Genomic DNA, 24,399 nt, shown 5'->3' with positions numbered 1-24,399 from the left:
TTCCTCAGCGGTCTTGCTAGTAAAAAAAGGACGGCACATAGAGGTTCTGCATAGACTACAAAACACTTAAACGCAACTATCGTTAAAGATAAGTTCCCTATCCTGATGATAGATGAATTGTTTGATGAACTTAGAGCAGCAAATTATTTTTCTAAGGTTTGAATCTTGTGATCTCTTGGTAGGTTATCATCATATCAGGTTCTATTAGCGGATTTACCAAAGACAACCTCTCGCACATATGAAGGGCATTATGAGTTGGTCATAATTCCATTCGGGTTTACCAACGCACCATTAACGTTTCAGTCAATGACGGACGAAAATTTCTATCCAGTCCTGTGAAAATTTGTTTTAATTTTTTGGAGGACATCGTGATGTTCAGTAAGGACTAGCACAAGCATGTGAAGAACATTTAAGTTGTTCTGCAAGTGCTAAAGGATACAAAGTTGTAGCTAAAAGTTTCGAAAGTATAATACTTAAGCCATATAGTAACAAGTCTAGGCCTAAAAGTGGATCGAAACGATATAAAAGCTATACAGTATTGGCCAGTACCAACTTCAGTAAAGGATATTCGGGGACTCTTGGGCACTGCCGGCTACTACCAGAGATTTATTGAAGGGTATGCTAATGTGGCTGTACCATTAATTGACCTCCTTAGAAAAAGGCAGTCCTTTAAATGGAACGCAGCCTAAAAGGCTTATGATCAACTGAAGTTGTCTTTGTTTTACTCTAGTATCAAGGCTACCCCGCTTTGACAGTGTTCATGGTAGAGACTGATGCTTCAGGTGCAAAAATAGGGGCAGTTTTGACGCATGAAAACCAATCACTCGCATATTAAAACCAGACGTTTAGTGCACGGATAAATAGGGGGCATCAACCTATCATAGGGGGGAGATGTACGCAAGTCAAGAAAATTAAATGCGATGGTCGATGCTTTGTCACAAGAAGGTAATGTTGCGTTAATGGCATCCTTTATAACTGTGTTTGGGATACTTGAAGACATGCAAAGCAAGTAGGATATAGAGATGAGAAAGATTCGAGAGCAGATTCAACAAAGGGACAAATGATTATCAAAATTTTAGCGACAACAATGGGTTGATACTGGTTCAAGGAAGAAATATTATTCCTGGGGAACCAGCTGCTACTCAGGGAGTTTCATGACTCGGTCAGTGGGGTACATGCTGGAACTCTCAAAACTTTTCAAAGGTTGGTAGTGAATTTTCAAGGGTCATCCACTTCAGCAGATCACTCTTCTCCCACTCATGCTCGAGAACAACAATATAGGGCAGGGCAACCTTGAGGACAAGGTTCCTTTGTTAGGGGAAGGTAAATGTTAAGTGCAACGGTAAGGGAAACTGTAGCCACCAACTAGCAAACAATTACAAAAGTTAAGGATGAGTGTAAAAATTGACACGCATAATCTATATAAATAGAGAAAAAATGCAATGATCAAATTGTCAAAATGCAAGTAGATCCCTTTTCTCTGTGTGTGTGTGTGTGTGTGTATATATATATGTCCTGAGTTTAAACATTCTCAAAGACAATTTGCCGACGAAAATAGATGTATCAAAACAAATTTCTCAAACTGATGCACAAAATCTTCAACCCTTTGGAAACTCTTTGAATATCAGGTGGTTGACATGAACAATCCAATTTCACATTTCGAATACCATGTTCATATAAAACAATTAACCACTGTAGAGTCTCAAACGTTTTAGTTGAGAGATGAGTGCAAAAAGAACATTTCCAACACAGACAATGCATATCCTAGATTACAGTTGCTGTAAGTAATCGGAGAGTGCCTTAAAAAATATAAGGAAACAAAGGAAAAGAAAAAAGAAACCTCTTTAAGATGACAAGAACTTAGTACTCCTCATGCTTATGGCCTAAGGGCTAAGGCACTGGATCTGCGTCATGCCATCCCTTCTTGCATGGTGGGAATGGTCATAAACTCATCAAATTCCTTTACATACATGTCGCAGCACTTCCACTGCAAAGAAAAAAGAATGAATGACGTAGGGTAAGAATAGAAAAGGATAGCAAACAATATTTAAAATATTTATTAAATTGCAGCATTTAATCATAAAAACGGATTATATAGCATACCCCTCTCACTCGATCATGGAAAACAGCAGGTCCGGGATGGTAACTACATGCAGTCTCATGGTTATCAATTTCTTTGAAAACTTTACCACATCCTTTATTTTTGCATGTCTGAGGATGGTTTATGTCAACTATCTTCTTGAGTGGAGAAGACTCCTTGACATCTGCACTGCTGTTTGCAGGTGCAACCGGCCTGGGGTTCTGTGCTTTGGGTTGTGAACCTACGAGATAGACAACTTCAGCTCTATATATGATAGTATAGCAACATATTAGAACAAGATCACCACTTTTATCTACTATTAAGAAATAACTGATGATTGCAAATTCTAAGATGCACATAATATTTGAATATTACACTTGGCGCTTGCAAAATATAAACCTCAGAAACTTAGTTTGAAGTTCCTAAGCAGTCAGCATACCACAGTAAAAGTACAATTTAATTTATATAATATAACCAAGTAATTTCATCATCATATGGTGCAAACAAGTAAATTTGATAACAATATTAATGAAAAACAATCTAAATGTTGAGCTGTCTCTATTGTTAGATTCCAACTCTTGCTTTGTCAGAACTTAGAAATCCATGTCATCATGTAGATGGTTTTTCCATTAACATTGAAATCAATTTTACTTGTTTGCACCAATACCAAATCTACAAGGATTACTGTATTCAGTAGGGACTGCCAACATATTTTTAGCCCAAAACTGAAGAACTCAGAAACCAACCATTAATCATATCCAGGTTTCCGAATACTTCAACTTCTAAGACGCATAAAATATTCTGGATATTATTGCTTGCAAAATGTAAAGCTCAAAGCTGAACAACATGGCCCAGTAACGTTTTTGCTTTTCTTGGAAACCAGCAACTAAAAATAATCAGGTTTCTGAAAGACTCCATGGTTCAGACATAAAGACTCCAATAATTTTCCTGTTCTGGCATGTATTGTTTTGTTTTACTCAAAAAATTGTTGGAAGATAATCATAAAGTAGAAAGGGAAACTAAAATAGTTAATTTCATGAGATAACTAAAAGCCGTGCCAATTTCTCAAGATAAATACTGGATTTTTTTGGGGGGGTTTTTTGTGTGTATGGGGGGGTGATGGATGCTCTTACAATTTCATTTAACCCACTTGAGGCATGATGTAAATACATTGACCAAAGTAAAGGAATGCCCATAAAACGATATGTTAAGATTTTCCCTGCTAAGATTATAATGTGCCATTGTGCCCTATTTAAGATAATATTCATTGTAAGAGACCTAAATAACATTTTTTAGTTTTTTAATATGGCTAATAACATGATTTCTTTTATAATCTAGAGAAAAACAGCATGAGAAAGAACTTTGACCATACCATGATCAGAGCAAAAGAAACCCTGAAAGCACCTAGGGCAAGATTCTTTTGATGTTGCACTGGCTGAAAGAGTTGCAACAGGAGTAGGAGTTCGAAGCGTCTTAGTAGCAGCTGGCTTATTCAACACTGGCTTCTCCGTTGTGTGTTTACCTGTCTTACATCTGCATTAGGAAAAAACATACAATGACTAGACGCAAACGAATGATTAAATTTAATCGAGCAGATAACTTCCTTCTCCATAGAATTGAGGATCCCAAACATTCAATCCTTCTCCATATTATTATTACCTACTCAGAAAAGAAGTACAAATCATAGTACAAGACCTAAAAGAATTAAGAGCAATACTTACCCAGGAATTTCTAGGAATAAGCTGAAATCATGACTTCGTTTTTTGCAACAGCTCCATTCTTTCATTCCATCATGAAATATTGGCTGGAAAGGAATGTAAGTTTGCAGTATTAGCTCAAACTGATGGTAGAAAAGATAATTTCAAAAGAAAAAAAATTATTTATTTTAATAAATTTATACTTACACCCTTTTTGCATAAATTCACCAATACAAAGGAATCGAGCCAACATGCAAGACAAAAAAAAAGGAAAAAAATCAGAATGATTCACAAGATGTAATAACATTCCGAAATCCATACTTAATCGTGACAGGCACTGCAAAGTCATTATTCTCTATGGTTAAGAAATCCTTATATCAGGAAGGGGTGAAATGGATAAATACAAGCTGATAATAATCACTGTAAAAAACATACCACATAAATCCAAGATATATTTTTTAAACTGCAAGGGAGGGAGGTATAACTATCATAAGCAGAAACCCTCATGATTTTAAGCATAAATGGGGAGGAAAAGCAAATATTAAATTAAACAAATCTAGGGTTAACTTTAGTTTTTTTAAGAATACACTAAATTCAAAATGTAAAGATAATAGATGGTATAACTATCATATTGCAAGGGTAATCTATGCAAGCAAAATAAATCAAAGGCCAGAATAATAATAAAAAGACTGAACTTTATATCTCCATTTCGACAACACCCAAATCACCACCTCCTATTTATACCTTAATAAACCATTAACCAAAATCCATTTTATTTGAATAAAAGAAAATTTGGGTACAATTCAAAGCATAGTAAAGGCCAGATTAAGAAAAGGTAAAGCAGTCTCTAGGGTTTCTATAGTATTTCAACCAATTTAAATCTAATCTCAAATACTAACCGAGGGGAAGATTCAAATTGTTGCATCTCAAAACTAAGTACTAGTTATCAAGAGGAATAATATATATCTAATTTTTGATTTGGGCATTACAATTAGCTGCTCAATACGACAAGTAACCCAGTGAAATTAAAATCTCCATCACAGGCTATGAGAAAAAAAAGTGTAATATAGGCTGAAAACGGGTAATTAGAGGAGGGTATAAATACCGAATCGTGGAAACAGCAGGAACCCTCAGGATTATCGTCTTCTGTGAACGTAGCGTTGCAGCCGATTCGCTGGCACCGAAGCTCAACAGCTTGCTCCGCCATTAATAACGCTTTTGAAAATGCTGTTGTCTTGCTGGTTAAAATTCCTTCTGATTTTTCCCAGTTCAATAACTCGGTTGACTCAGGTGAGGGCGAGGAATTCGGAAGCCAAGCGAGGCGAATCGCGATTTCTTCAAGTTACGCAGCGCTACTATTTCGGACTCTGACTCTCTTTTCCTTCGCTCTTTCTAGTATGCCACGTGGAAAATTATGACGGTATGGGTAAATTACTTAATTCACTACTCTACTTTCTTCACAATCCTATTTTGGTCCCTCAAGTTTAAATTTTTCAATTTAATAATTAAATTTACCCATTAATTCGTTTTCTCAATAGTAGTCCGTTGATGTGGGAAACGTTGTTGGGTGGACATTGGTGAATGGTGAGGAGTTGCTCTTTGATGTAGAAAATGAAATGTGGCTCTTTATGTATGAGTGTTTTGTTTATTAAAAATCATTTTTTTAAGTTTGAAATGGCCAAAAATTGCTTATCATTGAATACGTCTTGCTTTCATTTGTTGGTTGCCAACAATGGAGACTCCTTTCAGCAGATGAATTATATGAATTTGATCACGTTCATTTTAACTCATATACTATGGGTCATGTTGTTATTCTATATGGTGCTCTTGGAACATAATGTTTTAGGGAGTTACGTCTTCTAAGTTTAATTACCCAAAAATAGTTCATATCTTTGAAGGTTAGAGAGTTAAGATGGTATAACGTTAAATTTATAAAATTCAAGATGTTTTTTAGTTAAATGAACATCAGATTCACATTCAAAATGTTAGGACACGTTTAGTGAGAAATTCTTTAGAGTTATCGACCTCCGACGATAGTGGTTGGTGGTGGTCAGAACTACAATCATTGTGGTGACTTGAATATGATTTTGTTCAGGTTGAGAAGAGAAATGGAAAGAAAATAGGAGAATAAAGAAGAAGAATAAAGAAGGAATGAGGGGAAAAGAAAATGAATAATTTTTTATTTAGATCAAAACAATGTCGTTTTGGTATTAGTTGTCATGTCATAATGTCGTCAATTATTTTAACGACAGAGTGACTAAAATAAGACTAATTCAAAAGATGGATGATTGCATTAAAAAGTTTTAGATTTTAATAATCAAAATATGAATGAAAAGATAATTAAATGATGATAGGTGTAATTTATCCTCACGGTATATCATCGAATATCTTTTTAGTTTTTTTTTTTCCAATATTAATTGCTTGCACTACAAACCAGATGTATTTTTATTTTGAGGATAATTAAGTTCAAACAATATTTGAACTTATTGGGGTATAAAAAGTAAAATATAATGTTATTCTTTTTTGAATACTTGAGTTTAAGTAGTTATGTATACATTGTCAATAACTAAGAAAGATTATAAGTCACACTTAAATTTTAATAAGTTTCATCATATTTTTTAGGGTAAATTATATTAATAGTCATCAACTTATTGCTTCTTTTCTATTTTAGTCACCAAATTAATTTTTCTTATGCAAAAAAAAACATCATCAATCTTATTTGTTTTCCAATTTTGATTACCGACAACGTAATATTCTATACCCGGCCACATCAGTTAACCCGAATATTTTGAGTGCACATTAGACCCCGACGCGAATCGAAAGACGATCCTAAATCTGCATATTGAGTGGAAACAAATCAAATTAAAGATTTAATCATTCAAATCACAAAAACGAAGATTATCATTCAATATACCTTAAGTATAAAACAAACATGTTTCATAAACATACTTTATAAGTGGAAGCAAATATTGATTCATGATACTCTTCTCAATATAGGAGAAGTGGTACTTTTTAATTTATTCAATTTTTATATAGTTTGATCTTGTCATTTATGATAACATAATTTTGGTTTTTTATCGATAATATAGGAAAAGAGACAAAATGGCTACAATTTTTTAAGGATATTCTTAAATAACCAAAGCGTAGGTCTAAAATATGTATGTATTATAATAACCAATTAACAATTGGTAGAACACGAAACGTAATGAATGATGGTAAGTGAAGACACATACGTAGTCGACACAATATCATTGGAGTTCTCTTCATTGATTTTGTAATATCATAAGATAACATTGCAGATCTACTAATGAAAGGGTTAAATCGAGATAAAGTTGATAAAATATTAAGAGGAATATAATAGAACCCAATGAATTGTTAAGGCACAATATGAAGGAAAATTCAATCTATTTGACTAGAGATCCCAAGATCTAGGTTCTATGAGACAATCTACTTGCAAAAACCTTGTGAGGTCATTGTGAGGTTTTTATCCCAAGTTTATTCCTATGATGAAAACAATGATTAAAATGTAAAAAAAAAAAGGTTAACCAATGCTTTTTAATGATTACTATGTATTTCGATGAGTCAAACAACAAAAATCATCTATGTGAGAGTGAAGTGGAGTCGCTTCAAGGAGACTATTGAGATATAATTCTCTAAGCTATTGCAGAACCAAAAGATATCCATGACTATATGAATAAAACCATGAGAACTGAAGCCTTTTCAGTAATATATGTCATCGCTTACACAAATGATATGATAATTTAAGGACATCGCGTTTATTGGATAGCTAGTAATATAACCATATTTTTAAAAGGGAATGTTTAAAGGGGGCCTACCTATTCTATATGTAAATATCAAATGCAAAATCTATCATTATATTGAGTTAATCTTTTTGAATCATCAATCTTATTCATTTGGGAATGTTAAAAAAATAATGGATAAATTTAGTAATATTGATGATAATAATAAGTTATGTAATTTGGTGAATATAAATGATAATAATAAGTCATGTCACTTGGTGAATAGACTTGTTAAATTTAAGTTCAAAGGTGCATCCTTTTAATCATATCTATTAGATTTTTAACAATTCTCTCCATCAAAGGTCGAGTCTTCATCAAACGGTTTTAACCTTTCAATTTTTTTCCTCTCCACTATATAAACGCTGGTTGAATAAAACCATATTTTTAAAAGGGAATGTTTAAAGGGGGCCTACCTATTCTATATGTAAATATCAAATGCAAATCTATCATTATGAGTTAATCTTTTGAATCATCAATTATTCATTGGGAATGTTAAAAAAATAATGGATAAATTAGTAATATTGATGATAATAATAAGTTATGTAATTTGGTGAATATAATGATAATAATAAGTCATGTCACTTGGTGAATAGACTTGTTAAATTTAAGTTCAAAGGTGCATCCTTTTAATCATATCTATTAGATTTTTAACAATTCTCTCCATCAAAGGTCGAGTCTCTTCATCAAACGGTTTTAACCTTTCAATTTTTTTCCTCTCCACTATATAAACGCTGGTTGAGACAATTTAGAAACAACTTTGAGAAAAGAAAAAATGCTTAGAAAATTATTTCGAAATTCATTCTTTCTAGTGATAGACAAAAGTAAGATTGTGCTTGACTATTTACTATTGTTGTGCTTATGATTACTTATTGTCATATCCTAAGAGACTAATGACCAACATTACTCAAAGCACCGAGGAAATGACAAATTATTTTAAAGAAACTGTTTATACATACATCAATAAAAAATCTTCTTTTGTTTATCTGACTTTGTTCATCTGATTCTATTTCTATATACAAATAAATAATTTTATTCTTTAATTTAGTTATGTGTTTATTTTATTTTGTTCAATCTAATAACAATATCTACTTATTTTAATTATTATTTACTGATCTATTATTCGGATTATCGTTTGTTTAACATAAACTTTTAAAAGATTACAAATATAATAAATCAACAACACACCTGGCCTTGCCATTCCAAAAGCAAAGCGAATACCAATTATCAATAAAACATTGACAGAAATACCTAATCAAAGGAATTAAATCAGACAAAAGATTTAAAAATTTTAGAAAGCCCTCGGTTTACCAAGGCTGTATGGGCTGTATTATTAATTGTTTGTTGGCTCGTGGTAGAATTTTGTGGAGTTTTACAAGCAGTTTAAATTTTGACGTTGCGAATGAAATGAAGTAAATTAAATTAAAAATATTGTTTTCATAATGAATTTATATAAAATTCGATATGAACTAATCGAATTTCATTACTTCAACAGTAAAAAAAACTCGTCCTCACATCTGGGTTTTCTTGGTAGAGAATCCTAGTAATGTTACGAAATTGAGTTATGATAAACTTTAATCCGTGAAACTCGTTGTCGGTCTACGACCACTTCCGAGACATAACAGCATCGTATGAAAATAAGAAATTTTAAAATACAATTTGTTAACATAATAAAAATTAGTTGTAATTAAATTTTTTTAATAACATAACATTTTAAATTGAATATACTAAAAATATTATTTTGTACGTAACATTTTCAGTTATAAATTTTAAACTTTTTTCTAATATAATTTTTTATTGTATTTTTCTTTTTGGTGTGAATATGATAACATTCTAGCAAAACAAATATTAGATTGATAAATATTTTTTTTCTCAGTAATACCCCAGAAGTTTAGAGAATTGAGGAAATGCTTGGTTCGAGACAGGCAGATTCATTCCATTATACACAGTATTTATTTCTGATACATATCCACCTCCACGATCCTGCATTTGCTTCCCATATCTCAATGTTTCAACCAACATATTTATTTCTCTGACAGCCCGGGAAACTCAAAAGAAGAAGAAGAAGAAGAAGAAATAGAAGTACAAATAATGCCGATTTTGACCGATATTTAATATTCGTGGAAGCTATACGCCAACTGAGTTATGAGCATAAAGAAAGCATGCATGGTCTTTGACACCATTTTCTACGCGATTCACTTGCTATCTATCTTTTGGTTTTTTTAGGGATAAAGCTCCTTGCAATTATATTAAAGATAAATTTCGTATTAAGCTATCCAATTATTTTTTTAAAAGTATACTTAATGTTGTATTTTAATTTCGTTTTGGTTATCCGCTATTAGAAAATAAACAGAATTATTAATGTAATATAATTATTTTCAATGATAATGTGATATTATCTCATAGTATATATCAGTGTTATCATTAATTTTTTAACAATAGATAATTAAAATGTTACTTTAAATATGATTTAAAAAATAATAACTAAATGACCAAAATAAAACTAAAGTAATAGTTGGATGAAAAAATACATAATTTATCCTAACATCAATCAATGTGTATGTATGTTGCGTTGCATCAAGCAAATTTACTACTCCATAGCATCCGATCCTGCCATTAAGGTTTAACTACTCCATTGCCTGTTGACTCATGCCGCATGAATGCCATTTCTATTACAGGTGTTGACATTTTTCTTAACGATTTTCATCTACAAGAGGGTAAAAGAATTTTATTTTTAATAGATAATCAAATTACAATCTAAATGAAAAATAGATAATGAATTACGATATAAATAAAAAAAATATTAACCGAAAACCTTTATTTACTCACTCTAAATTATTTACAAATTGTTCACATCTTATATGGTAGTAATATAATATTTTGGCTGTTGTTTCCGCTACGAGTCTTGGATTAAATGTGCTGAGCCACCGCCAACTATGCATCACATATGCTTGCTCAGGGCTCATAAATTTACACCCAATTTTCTATAGGATTGTTTGTGTTGAATTTCATGTATTTATATTAAGGGTAAAAATATATAAATGGTCTCCTGATTATAGGGTATTATTTTATTGAGTCCTCTGATTATTAAATGTTATAAAATGGTCCATTGATTATAAGATGTTACTTTTTTGAGTCCTCTTACTATTAAAAGTTATAAAATGGTCACCCAACTATTCATATATCTCAAACTCATAATTTTCTGTTAAAAAATTGACGGCTATTTGAGATGGATGTTAACATTTTGACTTTTTTCAGAATCATTTTAGTTTTATTTTGTGGATCGAATCTTCGTTTATACTATATCGTTGAGTCAGTTCTTGAAACATCACGTTGACGAAGCATTGCTTGAAAGCAAAGGTGATGCCATTAGACATGATTTTATCATATCTCAATCAACAGGTCAACGTCCAGCTCAGACGGCGTCAAAATTTTAACGAAAAATGACGATTTTGGAATATATGAATAGTCGATTGATCATTTTGTAACTTTTAATAGTTAAAGATTCAAAAAAATAGTGTCTTATAGTCAGGGGACTAAACAAAACAACGTCTTATAGTCAGAGGACTCAACAAAGCAATGTCCTATAATCGGGAGATAATTTGTGTACTTTACTCTTATATTATTTGTAGTAGCAAAGTTGACAGATATTTTTAAATTTTATAAAAGTTAAAATATAATTTTATTATTATATTAATTTAGAAATTTACAGTTTTTAGAAAAAGAATATAACTTTTTTTTAATTTTAAAATTTAATTTTATCATATATTAATTTAAACTCTTTAACTTTTATTATTTGTGACAACATTCAAATTTAGGCAAGTAAAAAGAAAATATGTGCTGAAAAGAATAAATTAAAGGATATAAGACTTTACGTGGTTAAGCTTTTAATCTTATTCCACGAGCAGAGAAGACCAGAAATTTCACCATACTAAATGAACACTCGAAAGAATACCCGAGGGTATACTCTCCAAACTCCCACTCTTTGTTCTCCCTTACTTGATTTGTGCATTTTCCATAAATGATAACAATGGGTATTTATAGTTGACTTTTAGGGACTAAACTATAAATAAATCATTATCTTTAGGGATCAAACAAATAATTATCTAATTGATAATTTTCCTTCAATTTGGCAAGTTGTAAAAACGGTTCCTAACACCAATAATAGCTTTATGCCGTTTTGACTTTTTATTAGCTTGTGAAATTCAGTCCATTAATTTTGACAAATATTCATCTTAGCTTAAAATTGTACCAAGATGACCAAGTTAGGCAATAACTATTATTACATGTCTGTGAGGCGATGCTCGCTGATTCCTGTGAGGTAAAGTGGAAGCTCGTTGTAGAATTTTTTCGTGCCTTTCCATATTGCCCTTGTAGATATTGTTCTCCAAGGTGTGATTCCTTGTGCTTCGAATGATGCTCCCTCGTACATTCTACTAAGCCTTCTCATGCTACCCATGACCATGACGAGGCATTGGCGTCCGTTGCTTGTTTGGTAACGTTCTTTTTTGCAAAACAAGCTCTCCGTTCATATGGTCGGACCACTAGGCAAGCAGAGTTGTTCAAGGTCTAAATTGGGAAGGTTCGAGGGCGTGTAAAAGTAAGGCTCAAAATGGTGTTGCTTACACGCTCCACTCCATTCGTTGGAGGAGCGGTCTTGTTGAGAGGGATAAGCGGTGTCGCTCGTACTGTCCCCTTATTTTCTCTTCTTCTCTATGTCATATGTAGCTCTTGTCTGCCACAATGGATTGACCAGAGGTGGAGATGGTTGTTTTGATTTTTGGGGTTTACGAGGATAATTATTTTATTTTTTCGGCTGGATCTCGACTAATTCTCTTAGCCGTGCGGCTCGTTCATGGTCATTGCACCAATTGTTGATGGGAACAAGCTTGTCTCATCGACTGTTGATAAGTCATCCCGTCTAATTTGGACGGAGAACCGTAACGGGTGAGGGAACAACTGATGGTCGATGCTTCTTTATGATAGAGATGAAGTCATAATGAGGGATATATGAGTAAAGGAGAAGGAAGTGGAAAGAGGGATCTCTATGATGGAGATGATGAAGAAACCCCCTCCCTAGGGACGAAGCCATGCTTTAGTCAAGGGGGACCATGCTTTAGGATCATGTGGTGTATGATGAATAGTGCATTGTCTCTCTATTCTTTCATTTTTGCAAAACTCATTGAATTCACCCAAGCAATACTCCAGTTCGAAGTTGCTTAATCTTTTTCGTATTTCATTTTAGGGCATTAAGTTGTTTGAGTTTAAAACCACTTGATCCTTATGCTTTAAGAAATACGCCTAAACCTTTCTTAAGTAGTCACCGAAAAAAGGTTAACATGTATATATAACCACCATTTGAAAGTGTTGGTGCAGACCCTCAAAGGTCAAAATGGATATAATCCATCATTTTAGGAATGTGTTGAACATGTCAAGGTTCTGACAACACCGTCAAACGTTTTTTTAGATGGATATGTTTGTATAATATTTATGTATGTTTTTTAATGTTGCATACAATATCCCAATGCATACCCTATTTAAAACCCTTCTTCCAAGGCAATGAAAACTCGGTTCCACAATATCTTCAAATTCTACTGCTGCTGTTTCTGAATTTAAGCAAACCCTATTTATCTTAGCAAATTTAATGAACACTCTCCATCTCCATCATGCTTTGTTTTGAAGATTTCTGTATCCTCCAAAAATGGAATCTGCTTTTCCACTTATTCTCCCTCTCTTGCTTCCTTTTCTTCACCCTCAAAACCTACCTAATTAGACCCCTTCCTGTTTATCTTGTAGATTTCTCATGTTTCAAACCTCCAAGCAATTGCAAAGTCTCTTTCTCTGACTTCATAAAAATTCTCTCCGTGATCGAATCTTTCTACACTCAAAGTGTAGAATTCATGGCTAAAACCTTGACCACTTCCGGACTAGGCCAAGAGACATATCTTCCTCCAGCTTTACATTGAATTCCTCCAAAAACCCATCACCAAGAATCGATCAAAGAAGCTGAAATGGTGTTCTTCCCTGTAATGGATGATCTTTTATCAAAAACCAAACTTTCTCCTCTTGACATCGATATACTCATCGTCAACTGCAGTGGCTTTTGTCCCTCACCATCTCTTTGTTCCCTTGTGGTCAATAAATACACCATGAGAAGTGATGTTAAGAGCTATAGTCTCTCTGGTATGGGGTGCAGTGCAGGAGCTAATGGTATTGATTTGGCCTTAAATCTTCTCAAAACTCACGAAAACTCCAATGCTATTGTTCTCAGCACCGAGATTTTGTCCTCCGGTTGGGATCCCGGTAACGAGAAGTCTAAGTTATTCCTCAATTCGGTCTTCAGGATGGGCAGTGCTGGGATTCTCCTCACGAACAAAAAAGAAGCGAAAAACACATCGAAATATAAAGTTTTATCCAGTCTAAGAACCCAAAGAGCCTTCGACGATAGAGCTTACTTCGCGGCATACCGTGAAGAAGACTCCTGTGGGAAACTTGGGGTTACATTCAAGAAAGATTTACTACAAGCCGTGGGAGAAACTCTCAGGTCACACATGACAATCCTCGGCTCTCAAATCTTGCCATTCGCAGAGAAACTACGGCATGTTTTGTCGATCATAAGGAAGAAATTATTTGATAAATCGGGGGAAATTTACATGCCGAGTTTCAAGAGTGTGATTCACCACTTCTGTTTGCCAACTTCAGGGAAGGCACTGATAAGTGAGGTGGCCCAAGGGTTAAAGCTTCATGCAAGAGATGTGGAAGCTGCTTTTATGACACTGCATAGGTTCGGGAATCAGTCATTGTCTTCATTGTGGTATGAACTGGCTTACATGGAAGGCAAGGAGAGAGTGAAGAAAGCCGATAAAGTTTGGGTTCTTGGATTGGGTACTGGGCTCAAGTGCAGTAGCTTGATTTTGAAGTGTTTAAGGACAACAGCTGGGGTGTCTAAAAGTAACCCATGGAATGATTGTACTCATTTTTATCCTGTCGAGGCCGATGATCAAAGGTTTCCAACCTGATATATTGTCACGAAGATGTTGGATTAAATTAAGGGTAAAGTATAATAATGGTCACTGAACATTTCTGAAGCTTGCATTTAGGTCTCTCAACTTTTAAAACTTGCAATACAGTCCCCCAACATTTATTCCGTTTGCAATATGATCCCCCAACTTAAACCACCGTTAAAAATTAGGGTAAATTATATAAACGGTTATTGAACTTTTCATACACTTGAATTTAGGTCCCCCAACTTTTAAAACTTGCAAAACAGTCCTCAATTTCATTCTAAACCCCAATTTCCAAAGTAATTCAATTTCATTCTAAACCCTAAATTCCAAAATAATTCAATTCAAATCAATTATGTCAGATTTATTATTATTTAATTTCATCTTATTTCATGTGATACGTATTTTTTATATAAATATAATAGTATAATTCTTATTTGTTGAAGAAATTTTTTAATTAAAAAAAGTAGTTAGGATATAGAAGAGGTTTAAAATAATTCGAATTTTAAATTTATAAAATATTATTTTGACGTATAAATAAAAGTGTAAACTACTCGGTTGACAACTTAACTATCTAGCCCTTTTTACTTTTGTCATCGATCTTTTAAATTTATCAATCATACAACATAATTATTTAACTGTTTCAACTAAGCCACTAGTCGTTATCAATTGATAAAAATGATGATGTGGCAGTTAAAAGGAATTGACATTATTATACATTCAGTCTTTATTATTTATATAATCAATTTGGTCCTAAATTAAATAAAATTTAATAAATTAATCATTTAATTAGGATCTGACATGTGTTAGCACATGATCATGACAAGTGTCATTGGTGACACATGTCACCACCTAATTATTTATATATGCTATCAATTTGGTCCTAAATTAAATAAAATTTAAAAAATTAATCATTTAACCTGGATCTGACATGTGTTAACACATGATCATGATATGTGTTATTGGTGACACATGTCACCACCTAATTAGAAGAAAATTAAGTTACAAAGAAGTAAAATTTGGGTCTTGGGCAAACTCAAACCTGAGTCAAGCAAATTAAAGATACAGGGTGGAGCCACTAAGCTACACCATCGTTTGTGTTAAGAGATATACAATAATACATATACTAATAGTATGACCAATGCCAGAAAAAAAAGAATATAATGGAAAATGGAAATAATGAGATTTGAACTTCGGCAAAAAATTTAAAAGTAATAAATGATGGGAAAATATTATATTTTTTTACAATAAAAAATATTATATTTGATAAATTGTTTGATAGATTTAATATATTTTTAAATATTAGTTGATACAATATTTTAAAAGAATAATTTAAGATTTATATATTTTAAACTAAATTTAATAATTATATTTTTCATATTTATAATTCATGATTATATATATCTTAAGTTGAGTATTTCTAATATAATTAATAATTTTAATTTCTTATTAAAAATAAAATATTCAAAAAATATAATGATTCATACATTAATATATGAATATATATTTTTATTTATACATCTAAATATAAATATACATTTATAAATATATTTTTATTCGTATATTGAAATATTTTGATTAAATATAAACATTTTAAATACTAGTTATACAAGAAAAATAAAATTATCAAAAATATAATGATTCATACATTTAAATATAAATTGAATCATTTATATTTTCTATACATCTATATTTAATAAGAAAATAAAATTATTGGGGGACTGTTTTGCAAGTTTTAAAAGTTAGGGACCTAAATTCAAGTGACTGAAAAGTTCAATGACCGTTTATATAATTTACCCTAATTTTCTAACAATGGTTTAAGTTGGGGGACCATATTGCAAACGGAATAAATGTTGGGGGACTGTATTATAAGTTTTAAAAGTTGGGGGACCTAAATGCAAGTTTCAGAAATGTTCAGTGACCATTACTATACTTTACCCTTAAATTAAATTTAGGGGTCCAAAAGCTTCGTATTTGGCCTTTTTGCTCTAAGTAGGGGTGTTCATTTTTTGTTTTAACTGAATTAATCGATCGAACTAAATTAGTTCAGTTAATTTGGTCGGTCATCGAATTAGTTCGGTCAGAGAATGGTTAATAAATTTTTTAGAATTCGGTTAACGGTTAATTCGATTCAAAATCGGTTAATTAACCGAAATTAAATTTTAAATATTAAATATATTATATATAACATATATGCTCAGCCCAAACCATTTAAAACTCAATTAATAATTTAAGATCCAATAAATTTTAAATCTAAATCAATATCAATTAATTAAAAAATCCATATAAAATTTTTATTTTATAATTATATATTATTTAAATTAATTGTAAATTATTTTTTTGAATTAAAAAATATTTAATTTTTATATAAATTAGAAAATTTTAAAAATTTTGGTTAATTCAAAAATTAACCGAATTAACCGAAATTTATTCGGTTCGGTTAATATTTTAAAAAAAAAAGTTCGATTAATTCGGTTCAGTCGACCACCATTTTAACCGAATGAACATTCTAGCTCTAAGATCTCTCTCCTTGCCAATAAAACGAATGTATACTAAAATTAATATGGAAGAATAGAAAAGAAATGAACTAAAGCATTCCAAAATCTCATACTTTTGTCATAAAAAAATAATATATAGTTTTTTTTTGTAAAATACATAAATGGTACTCAGGCTATAAGATAAGCATGTCAGTGATATCCCTGGACGTTAAAAGGCTCAACTACATCGGAGTTTGAGCGGGCCAATTTGGTATATTGGGCCAATTTTATATTACTTTATTAAATTCCTGATTATTAAAAATTATAAAATAATCTCCTAATAGGTCCTCGGTACTCAAGAGGAAGCCGCGCCCAATATACCAAATTGGCCCGCTCAAACTCTGATATAGTTGAGCCTTTTAACGTCCAGGGATATCACTGACATGCTTATCAATACGTCAATGTTAATTAAGCTCTAACACCCCAATCTCACAACAACCAAAAAGCTTTGGGTAAAGTATACATATGGTCCCTCCAACTAAAAGATATTGTTTTGTTGAGTCTTCTGAGTATTAAAAGTTATTAAATAGTCTCCCGATTATAGGATGTTGTTTTGTTATTCTACTCAACAGGTTAACATCTAACTCAGACAGTCATCAATTTTTTAATGGAAAAAGACGAGTTTGGGGCATATTAATAGTCAGGAGGTCATTTTGTAACTTTTAATATGCGAATAACTCAATAAAACAATATCCTATAATCGGAAGATCATTTTATAACTTTTAATATTATGAAGACTAAACAAAGTAATATCTTATAGCCGAGATATAATTTGCATACTTCACCTAAAGCTTTTTTGGTGTGAGATTCTGGTGTTAGAACTTAATTAGCATTGACGTTTTGATAAACAGGTTGTGATATCCCTGGATGTTAAAACGCTCACTTATATCGGAGTTTGAGCGGCCCAATTTGGTATATTGGGCGCAGCTTACTCGAGTAGCAAGGAGTAAAGGAAACTTCCTCTAGTTGGCTATCCATGTATTGGGCCTCGTGGTAGGATAGAGGAAACTTCGAGAAGAAAAATTCTTTCGGTTATAGAGAAGTGACTTCATTTCAAATATTTTATCTTCCATAAGTATTATTCCTTTTATTTTTCGTATATATGTAGGGGTGGACGGTCCTTAGATGTTAAATTAATCTACAAGTAAAGATATGTGTTTAGGCATACCATTAAGGGCTGTCCAACGGCCCTCATTAATGGTGCGGTGAATTTCTTTTCATGTAACCTAATGCTCTATTTTCTATAATAATAAAACTAGTTTTCCTTTGAGAAAGGTGTGAGTAAACTGCGGGTGGTTCTGCGGTGCGGCGCCTAAAAAACGGCTAATATACGGCGTGACCGGTTAAACAAGTGACCGGTTAAAATTTAGACCGTTATGTTATATTATTTAACCGGAAATATTATAAAGTACAATAACATACTAGGTAGCGCTTATATAATGTAATAGGTAGCGCTTATATTTACCTATTTTATAAGTAAACCGGTATATTTATACCGATAGCATTGCAAATTTACCTATTACATTATATTATATTGAAAGTGTCCATACTTTTTATAAAAAGGATCGATACTTTAACAGTGTTTCATGTTTTCCACCTACAATATTAATTTAATAATTTCATTTGCACAAAAAATTATTTGATTGTTTTGATATTTTATAAAAAATATTTAGAATTTTTAATTTAATAATAATATATCGTAACGTAAAAATAAATCATTAGACGCCTATAATTACTAATAATATCTTAAAACTCACTCAAAGATAACCTTAAATTAATGTTTTCCACAGTGAAAAAGTATGGACACTTTTATAAAAAGGATAGACACTTTACAATATAACCACCTATTACATTATATAAACGATACCTATTACATTATATAAGGACTACCTATTACATCATAGTTTACCTATTATATTGAAAGTGTCCATACTTTTTATAAAAGGATCGATACTTTTTTTAAAACTTATGTAATTTATGTTTCAATTTTTTTAACAGTGTTTCATGTTTTCCACTACAATATTGATTTAATAATTTCATTTGCACAAAAATTATTTGATTGTTTTTATATTTAAAATATTATTTAGAATTTTTAATTTAATAATAATATATACCGTAACGTAAAAATAAATCATTAGACGCCTATAATTACTAATTAATATCTTAAAACTCACTCAAAAGAAACCTTAAATTAATGTTTTCCACAGTGAAAAAAGTATGGACACTTTTATAAAAAGGATAGACACTTTACAATATACCACTACCTATTACATTATATAAACGATCCTATTACATTATATAAGGGCTACCTATTATCATATGTTTACCTATTATATTGAAAGTGTCCATACTTTTTATAAAAAGGATCGATACTTTTTTTAAAACTTATGTAATTTATGTTTCAATTTTTTTAACAGTGTTTCATGTTTTCCACCTACAATATGATTTAATAATTTCATTTGCACAAAAAATTATTTGATTTTTTTTATATTTTATAAAATTTATTTAGAATTTTAATTTAATAATAATATACCGTAACGTAAAAAATAAATCATTAGACGCCTATAATACTAAATTAATATCTTAAAACTCACTCAAAAGATAACCTTAAATTAATGTTTTCCACAGTGAAAAAGTATGGACACTTTTATAAAAAGGATAGACACTTTACAATAACCACTACCTATTACATTATAACGATACCTATTACATTATATAAGGACTACCTATTACATCATATGTTTACCTATTATATTGAAAGTGTCCATACTTTTTATAAAAATGATCGATCTTTTTTTAAAACTTATGTAATTTATGTTTCAATTTTTTTAACAGTGTACTGCGAATTTAAAATGATAATATACTTGTAGTTTATTGTACATACCTAAATATGTACTGCGAATTAATGTTGTACCCCCCTTTAACTACCACTACCAATGCCACATCCTATTGAAAGCAGCACGACAGAAACATGTTCAAAATGAACCTTCGTTTACATATCCATCAACTCCTGGAGCACTGAACTTGCACAACAAATTTTGCCATGGATAATACTGATGTAGACAATGTTAAGCCAACCGAGGAATGCCATGAAGTACATAATGTTGATGAATCTGACAGATTGGTTGGTCAGCTCTTCTGTTCACATGATCAAGCTTGGCACTTTTACAAGGGATTCGCACGGGAACATGGGTTTAGTGCACGTAAGGGAACAACACGACTTGACGTGGAAGGGAATGTGAAGACACAAGAATTTTGTTGTTCCAAAGAAGGGTTTCGAGTATCAAAAGTCAATACTGTTGATCGTCAACGTGCTCATACGCCAGTCACAAGAACAGGATGTAAGGCTAGAGTCGTAGTTACAGCAACAATACAAACGATCAGTGGTTATAGTAAGTCTGATCAGAAACATAATCATGCATTGTGCACATCTGCTATGACACCATTTATGCGTTCTAATCGAGCTGTAAGTAAGGCTGATATCGATGAGGCAACAACATTGAAAGGTCGGTGTTGGCACGTCACAAGTAATGAACTATTTAACGCAGCAGGCAGGGGGCTATCATAATGTTGGATTTACACATAAAGACCTCTACATGCACTTCAAAGAGGTAAAGCAAAGGAAATCGTCGATGGGATGTGAATGCGCTTATTGCCTACTTTGATTATAAACATGATGATCCCGGGTTTTTTATGACATACTCGGTAGACGAATCGGGGGCATTGTATAATCTTATTTGGTCGGATTCTACATCGAGATCGGATTACACATGCTTCGGTGATGTATTGCGTTCGACACAACGTACAAAGATAATTTGTATGGTCGACCAATTATGCCTATTGTTGGTGTCAATCATCACCATAACAAAATTGTGTTTGCCACTGCCATAATCGCTGACGAAACGTCTCAATCTTTCGAGTGGGTGCTACAGAATTTTTTAGAAGCCATGATGAATAAATCACCTATTTCTGTTGTAACCGATGGGGATAGGGCAATGCAGAGGGCTATCAAATATGTTATCCCTTATGCTAAGCACAGATTATGTTCTTGGCATCTTTCTCGCAATGCACAAGCTAACATTGGTGACCCAAAGTTTACAGCAGCATTCTCAAAATGCATGGCTTCCTGGTGGACAACCAAGGAATTTGATATTCAATGGCGTTCGATTGTTTCAGAATTCAACGTCCAAAAGCATCCATGGGTGATTGAGAAGGGAAATACACGACACTTATGGGCACAAGCATATCTAACCGGTCATTTCTTTGCCAATATTCGCTCAACACAAAGGTGCGAGTCTATGAATGATTCACTAGCTATTGCACTGAAACACAAGAAGACATATTTAGATGCTGTTCGTGCAATTGAAGATGGAATTAGTAGAATGCGTATGAACGAGTTGAAAGCGGATTACTTAAGTTCCCATACGAAGCCCTTCCAGATCACAAAACTGGTCGACCTTGAAAGCCATGCCGCTGCGATTTTTACCCGCGAATCTTTTCGTGTGTTCCAAACTTATACGGGAGACATTGTACCGGATTGAGGCAGAGATTAAGTCCTTATCAGATGAATGTCAACATTATATTTTGTCAAAGTACGCAGAAAAAAATAGGAAATTTGAAATTAGTTTTGATTCTCGTACGAAAACTCTAATTTGCTCCTGCAAAAAATTCGAGACCGTTGGACTTCCGTGTCGCCATCAACTTCACATTTTGAAGCAATTGGACTACACATATTTGCCCGGGACTTTGATTCAAAGTAGGTGGACTAATGATGCGAAGGCTTCTGCACCAGCTATATTGATTTGAATGTCTCCAGAAGTGATGCAAATAGCAAGGTTCGCTGCTCTACGTTCAACGTCAAGTAGGTTATGCTACATTGCATCAAAGACAGACGAGTCTTTCAAAACCGCAAGAGATGAGATGAAAAACTAAGAAGAATTAGAAAACTCGTTTGGTTTGAATCATTCAGTCAACCAGAGCATTGTAGTAAACAATGTTCGTGACCCTCAACGAAAACACGCAAGCGAAAAGAAGTGCCGAAGAACAAGGTCGAGAAGAAAATTAGGCGATGTGGGTACTGCAACGGTGAGGGGCATAACAAACTAACATGTCCTCAAGTCAAGCTTAGTTTGAGGACAAGCACACAGCCTACATCAACTGATTTTTTCGAAGACGGAATGGAATGACAACGATCTCCATATAATATATCGTAAGTATCAACATCACTCCTATTGTATGTACATATAAATATTTTGAATGAAGGAAGAAAAACCGCGTTACTTCAAATTACCGACACTTTTTTAAATGGTATCGACACATTTTTATTCCAATCTGGACATAAAGTACCGACACAACATTATAAAGTGTCGATATAGGTTGTAGACCTATTCGCTCATAAAACCGGTATATTTATACCGGTTATATTACAAATTATCTATTACATTATATTATGGGTTCCGATGTGTAAAATGTCGACACTTTTTTAAATCGTATCGACACATTTTTCTTCCAATATGGACCTATTTTATTATAATATGTTGAAAGTGTCCATACTTTTTATAAAAAGGATCGATACTTTTTTTTAAAGATATGTAATTTATGTTTCAAAATTTTTTAAGTATGTTTCATGTTTTCCACCTACAATATTAATTTAATAATTTCATTTGCACAAAAAATTAGTTGAGTGTTTTGATATTTTATAAAATAATATTAAGAATTTTTAATTTAATAATAATATATACCGTAACGTAAAAAATTAATCATTAGACGCCTATAATTACTAAATTAATATCTTAAAACTCACTCAAAAGATAACCTTAAATTAATGTTTTCCACAGTGAAAAAGTATAGACACTTTTATAAAAAGGTATCGACACATTTTTATACCGGTTATATTACAAAATTATCTATTACATTATAAATCTGAGTTCCGATGTGTAAATGTCGACACTTTTTTAAATGGTATCGACACATTTTTCTTCCAATCTGGACATAAAGTACCGACACAATATTAGAAAGTGTCGATATAGGTTGTAGACCTATTCGCTCATAAAACCGGTATTTTTATACCGGTTATATTACAAAATTATCTATTACATTATAAATCTGGGTTCCGATGTATAAATGTCGACACATTTTTCTTCCAATCTGGACATAAAGTACCGACACAATATTAGAAAGTGTCGATATAGGTTGTAGACCTATTCGCTCATAAAACCGGTATATTTATACCGGTTATATTACAAAATTATCTATTACATTAAATCTGGGTTCCGATGTTTTTCAATCGACACTTTTTTAAATGGTATCGACACATTTTTCTTTCATTCTGGACATAAAGTACAGACACAATATTAAAAAGTGTGAAACTTGTTGTGGATATCGAAAACAATGCTATAGTCATGTGTTTCGATACATTCGCAAGTAGATGTAAAATATATTGTATTGATATTTCAACATCCTCAAATGTATATGTACACATAGAAGCGAATATGGAATAATTAATGAAAATATACACAATATAATCACACCAAATTATAAATACACAAGAATGTTCAAATAATGTACCGACAAACAAAATTAATCCGATGAAAAAGGGTTGTTTCTAACGAAGTCCGGAACATTAGAGGCCTTCAACAAATTTCCAAATACTCTCGTATGTTTCCGCCTTTTCTGAGGACATACATAAATAATTTCAATTATCAAACTAATGAGGTGCAATTTTACTAACAATAAATTAAATTCGCATAAGCATGAATAAATTTGTGTCATACCTAGAGCTTTGTCGTTCGAATGGGAAGCAGCGTCAAAGGTATGTGGACATATGTAATTGTATTTCTATATAAACACATAAGTTGTTAAAATAATCAATGTCTGAACACCTGTTCAACTGGAAAAACATATTGCATAAATGCAACTTACCGGATTATAATCATTTTTTCCACTGAATCATCGACCAAAAGTGTATTTAGCTCGTTAAAATCTGGACACGCGTTCCAAACATCATTGAGATCTTTACAGTAGGTACAGAATCATATGTTTTGCATTTTTTTTGATCCTGTTCACAAACAGTCGAACATAAATATGTAGGAATCATAGACAACGAAAAGTCAGCAACTGTAATGACATTCATCTTACCCACACGAATAGAAATGCTCGGAAAATACAGGTAGTTTCTCAAGTACACGGTCGACGTTATGCCTGAGATTGTAATCAAGTTTGAATGTTAACATTCAAATGTATATTAACGATTTTGACTACAGTAATTCAATTGCCTCAAACATG

General features: G+C 32.2%; 2 pseudogenes; one reads left to right on the top strand and one right to left on the bottom strand.

Annotated features, from left to right (window-relative positions):
- Positions 1-1,632: 1,632 nt before the first annotated feature.
- LOC120191955 lies at positions 1,633-5,124 on the bottom strand (annotated as a pseudogene).
- An 8,116-nt stretch (positions 5,125-13,240) lies between these two features.
- On the top strand, positions 13,241-14,593 carry LOC120191870 (annotated as a pseudogene).
- Positions 14,594-24,399: the final 9,806 nt, after the last annotated feature.

This window comes from Hibiscus syriacus, unplaced genomic scaffold (assembly GCF_006381635.1).
Source record: "Hibiscus syriacus cultivar Baekdansim isolate YM2019G1 unplaced genomic scaffold, ASM638163v2 tig00116971_pilon, whole genome shotgun sequence".
Taxonomy (NCBI): Eukaryota; Viridiplantae; Streptophyta; class Magnoliopsida; order Malvales; family Malvaceae; genus Hibiscus; species Hibiscus syriacus.
Note: the sequence above shows the minus strand (reverse complement) of the source record. Positions and strands in the feature narration are given on the sequence as shown.